Raw genomic sequence first — 5,689 nt, 5'->3', positions numbered from 1 at the left:
TTTTGAATGTGGCTTTTTACTAGTTAGAAAGTTGTTAGCTTTCTTGGGATGGTGGAAACTGAACATGTGTAAGGATTTATGTGCCAGGCAAGAATTGCTGGGAAGCCACCTTCCCAGCTCTTCGTAATTTTGAGACAATGTAGCTTGAGTTTTCCTGCCTGGCCCACAGTCAGGACAAATCTCTCTCACCCGCCAGTCCCACAGCCACTCAGACCCAACCAAATAAACACAGAGACTTATATTGCTTACAAACTGTATGGCCGTGGCAGGCTTCTTGGTAACTGTTCTTATATCTTAAATTAATCCATTTTTATAAATCTATACCTTGCCTCGTGGCTTACCAGGATCTTCACATGCGGCTTGTCATGGTGGCGGCTGGCAGTGTCTGCCTCTCAGCCTTCCACTTCCCAGAATTCTTCTCCTTGTCCCGCCTATACTTCCTGCCTAGCTAATGGCCAATCAGTGATTTATTTACTGACCAATCAGCAACACACTTGACATACAGACTATCCCACAGCAAGACAAGGTCTCACCAAGTTGGCCAAGATGGCCTTGATCTTCCTGAATTAGCTTCCCAAACATCGTGCTGAGCTACTGATATTTTTCTGTGAAGAAAATAAAAAATTAGGAAAAATTAACTAAATTGAAAGTGCTCTTCAGAGGTATTAGTAAACCAGTTTGATGGTGGCACATGCCTTAATTTCAGGAGAGTCAGAGATAGGTAGGTCTGTGGTCAGCCTGATACACAGTGAGTTTCAGGACAGCCAAGGCTACATAGTGACACCATGTCTCCAATAAAGTCAACCCAGGCTAAGTAACAGCATCCATCTCTGTGATGGAGCCTCAGATGTTTTGAGTGCATTAGTTACTGTTGTGTAAGGGTAACCTTGACGCAATAAGGATTTCCTCACAAGCTCTGCTGCTGTGGAGCCCAGGCATGGCTTTCTTAGGTCCTCCCTTCACTGGAATTACAGCCTTGGCCAGCTCCTCACAAACTCACTTTTGGCAGGACTCAGGTTCTTTGCCATGTGGACTTTACCTTAGAGTAAGATAGAAGAAGCCTTTTTGTAATTTAATCTCAAAAACCGAGGGACACTCCTCAAGCTACCCCCACAGAGCCCCCAGTTAGTGGCGTTGCTTCCCCCACTGCCACAGCTTTTGTGAGAAGTGGGCCCAGCCTATACTCCACCCTGAGTACCAGGATGCTGCCATGCCACACTGGGGCAGGTGCTGCCACTGTAAAGCTTGAGAGCATAGTACTTTGAGAAGTTGGGGCTGGAGAGATGGCTCAGTGGTTAAGAGCACTTGCTGCTAGGACCAAGGTTCAGTTCTTAGCACCTACATGGTGGCTCACAACCCTCTGTAGCTCCAATCCCAGGAGATCCAACACCTACTTCTAACCTGTGTAAGTACCGCATTCATGTGGTATACAGACATATATGCAAGTAAAACACCTGTCTTAGAGTTGCTGTTGTGATGAAACACCATGACCAAAGCAACTTGGGGAGGAAAGGGTTATTGGGGGCTTAGGCTTCCACATCACAGTTCATCAAAGGAAGCCAGGACAGGAACTCAGGCAGGGCAGGAACCTGGAGAGCAGGAGCTGATACAGAGATCATGGAGGAATACTTAACTGGCTTGCTCACAGCATGCTCAGCTTGCTTTGTTATAGAGCCCAGGACTACCAGTTCAGGGATGGTACCACCCTTAATGGGCTGTGCCTTCCTCCATCAATCACTAAGAGAATGTCCTACGGGCTTGCTCACCACCTGATCTTATGGGGCATTTTCTCAATTCAGGCTCTCTCCTGATGACTCTAACATGTCAAGTTGACCTAAAACTACCAGTACAACACCCATACACAAAGTTGAGATGTGGAGAGATAGAGAGCTGTGAATCTTAGATCAGAGCCAAAACAGCTGGTGAGATAGCCCAGTGGTTAAGAGCACTTGCTCTTGCAGAGGCCTGAGGGTTCCCAGCACCCATGTCTGTAACTCTAGTTTTAAGGGATCTGATGTCCTTTTCAGATGCTATGTGCACATAGCACACATACATGCAGATACTCATACATAAAAATTTTTAAGTATGTGTTTTGCCTGCGTGTATGACTGTGTACCACATGTATGCCTGGCGCCCACGGAGGACAGAAAAGGATGTCAAGATCCCACGGGACTGGAGTTAAGACAGTTGTGAGCTGCCGTGGGAATTCTAGAAATCAAACCTGGGTCTTCTAGAAGAGCAGCCAGCGCTCTTAACTACTGGACCATCTCTCCAGCCCCCCAAATAATAATTTTAAATTGTTTAAATGTTTAAAAAGCCCAGGCCATGGAGCTGGCCAAATTTGAGAAGTGTGACAGTGTTGAAGATTTCACTGGATGCAACTTCACACACACACAAACAACAAAACATGGTTTCAGGTAAAATTTCAATCATAAGGTGTTGCTGATGTACAAACTTGTCTGGCATTACTCACAGATGGGTTCAAGAAACCCAACACCCGTATAGAGTATGACACATGGCATCTGTCAGGGCAACTAGGCAAGAACGGAGCACACACACATAAAGCAGAAAAGAATGATGGATATTACACAGTACTGCTAGACTCTCTACAAGTAATAATTATGATTTATATCTGTAATTATGTGTCTGTGTGTATGTTCATGTACTTGTGAAGGCCAGAAGAGGGTGTTGGATTCTCTGGAACTGGAGTTAGCAAGTGATGTTTTGTTTTTTCTGTATATAGCCCTGGCTGTCATGAACTCACTCTTTATACCAGCTTGGCCTCAAACTCAGAGATCTTCCTGCTTCTGCCTCTGGGGTGCTAGGTTTGAAGGTGTGTGCCACCATCACCTGGCTGACAGGTGATTGTAAGCCATCTGACGTGGGTGCTAGGAATGGAACGCTAGTCTACTGGAAAAACAGTTCATACAGTACATGATTTTAACCACTAAGCCAACTCTCCAGCCCAATAATTCCCATTTAAACTGCCATGTGTCTCCATAAGCAAAAACAATTGATGAGAACTAAATGACAGATAAGTGGAGAGTTGATTATCTATAAGGAGAGTTGAACTGATCCTAGCCTACACCTCTGGTGGAAGCCTCCTACCCCCCAGAGGCCAAGCCTGTCTTGAAGTGTTGCGGCATGGGTTTGTGGGTTCACACAGATCCATGGAAAGAAAACTCAGAGGCACCTTAAGAATGAATTTAGTCATTTGTGGCTGCAGGGGGGATCCAATCTCTAAGGACTAAAAGACTTTCCCTTCACTCAGGGCATTTTTATTTTTCTCTATATTTTACAGTTCAGCCAATTGATTTCCATATGTTCAAAATAACCTGAAAGATGCTCCCAAAAAGACAATGCCAAGTGCAAATTCCTCGATTTCTCAGGTACCACAGTTTTCCAGGTTTCCTGAACCAAGTTTCGCATAGGGCTTTGTATCCTTGAGAGACTCTGAGAAAAGACTCACCTAGGGCAACAAGAGAAACAAAAGGTGTCTGCTAAACAAAAGATGGATCAGGGCTAGGTGCTACTCTCTGGAGCCAGGCTGGGAGTAGCTCAGTCAGAATGCAGCCACACAGGCCAAAGTCCTGACACCCCTCCCCCCCACACACATTGGTGCCTAGCCCAATAGTCATCAGAGAGGCTTCATCTGGCAACTGCTGAAAACAGATGCAGAGACCCACAGTCAAACAGGCCAAGCTCAGGGAATCCTAAAGAGAGGGAGGAAGGATTGTAGGAGCCAGAGTGGCCAAGGACATCACAAGAAAACCCACAGAATCAATTAACCTGGGCTCAACAGAGACTGAATGAAACAACAGGGAACCTGCATGGGACTGACCTAGGCCCTCTGCATATAAATATTGGGAAGCCCAACTCAAGACTATGAGGAAATCTTTGTAATTTGTGCATCTATTAAAGGATATGGCCTTGGGGGTCAGAGGAAGAGAGATGAGTCAAGGGCAACTGCTTACGGTGTTCTGTTATTTAACGATGATGGCCAGCACCCAGTGTCCACATGGGTTTTTATTTATTTTGTTTCGTTTTGTTTTGAAATGGGGTCTTTCTATGAAGCCCAGGCTGGCCTGAGCTCAGTAAGTAGGCCACAGGATGTCCTCAAACTTGCTGCAATTCCACCTCAAGTGCTGGGATTATAGGTGTGCACTGCTGTGACTAGAGGGACTTCTTAACAGAACACTGGAGGCAGGCAGAGATGGTTTGGGCTTACAGTTTGAAGGGAAACAGTCCATCGTGGCAAGGAAAGCATTATGACAGGCACATGAGACAGAATCACACTTCCTCCAGACTCTACCTCCTAGGGAACTACAGCCTTATAAAATAGCACCATTGGCTGGTAACCAAAGTTCAAACCCATGAGCCTGTGGGGACATTTCACATTCAAACCACAAACTGGAATATCTTAGCTAATGTAAGCAGAAAGCTTTAAAGAAAACAGATCAGTAGGTGGCCCTGGAAAACTGGCTTTGTTCCTTATATTGGGGTTCTTGGTCTTGTAAAAAAAAAAAAAAAAATGACACATCCAAACAGCCCATAGGAGTCTCCTGTCATGAGGGCCTCAGAAAATTCACCCAAGTTTCTACAAGTCAACTCTGAGCCAGATTTTTTTTTTTTAAGACGAGGTTGGGGCTGGACAGATGCTCAGTGGTTAAAATATATACTGCTCTTGCGGAGGACTTGAGTTCAGTTCCCAGAACCCATGACAGGCAGCTGGAAATCACGTGCAACTTCAGCTCCGGCTCCAGGAGATCTGACATCCTCTTCTGGCCACTGAGCAACTGTACAACATGGCATACACTCCCACACATATACACATAATTAAAAATAGGTCATAAGTTCATTTTTTTTTTCCTGAGACAGGGTCTCATTATGTAGCCCTGTCTGTCCTGGAACCCTCTATGTAGACCAGGCTGGCCTGGAATTTATGAAGAACTGCCTCTGCCTCCTGAGTGCTAGGATTAAAGGTATGTGCCGATACACCCCAAGGTGGTGGTGGTGGTGGGAGTAAGTTTTGCAAAAAATAAACTTAAAGCCTGTGTGGCTAGTGACCCTTCTTACTATACTTTACTCAAGATTTTACAAATGGGGAAACGAGAAGAAAACTACAGTGCATGAATATCCTAGCTTACTGCCTTTCGATTTTTATTATTTACTTGCAGTTTTGACTTGATCCTGGATTCTTGGGATTTCCTATATTATTCAACTACAAAAGTCTAAGCCATGCCAGATCTTTCCCAGTTTTATGGTTGGAATCCCTGGCTGTGAGCTGCCTTTCTTGCAGCCTCACCTGCTGAAGCTATCGGGTGTGACATCATCTTCAGAGAAACCACCTGGCAGCTTTGAGCTACTAACTAGGAAAATCTGCCAGATGGCCTCTGGCTGTCTCCACTTCAACCTGAAAAGACCTCTCACCCAAATTGAGGAGTCTTCCCAGCTGTCCTCTGGACTGTAGGGACAGCTTACAGGCCATTCCAGACATTAGCTATGCTTTCCTTCTGAGTCCAGAGATACTTGAGGTCCTTACATGTGGGAGCCAGGACTCGGGACTTTCATCTTGGTGGTGATTTTTTTTTTTCCTGTTGACTACTAAAAGGTCTTGAAGGGGAGAGGTTATCCAGGATAAAGAGAATTGGTAGGAAAGTGGGAAATGAAGCAAGGCAGACATGACCAG

This window comes from Peromyscus eremicus, chromosome 3 (genome assembly GCF_949786415.1).
Source record: "Peromyscus eremicus chromosome 3, PerEre_H2_v1, whole genome shotgun sequence".
Classification (NCBI taxonomy): Eukaryota; Metazoa; Chordata; class Mammalia; order Rodentia; family Cricetidae; genus Peromyscus; species Peromyscus eremicus.
The sequence above is the reverse complement of the archived record's forward strand: the minus strand, read 5'-3'. Positions refer to the sequence as shown.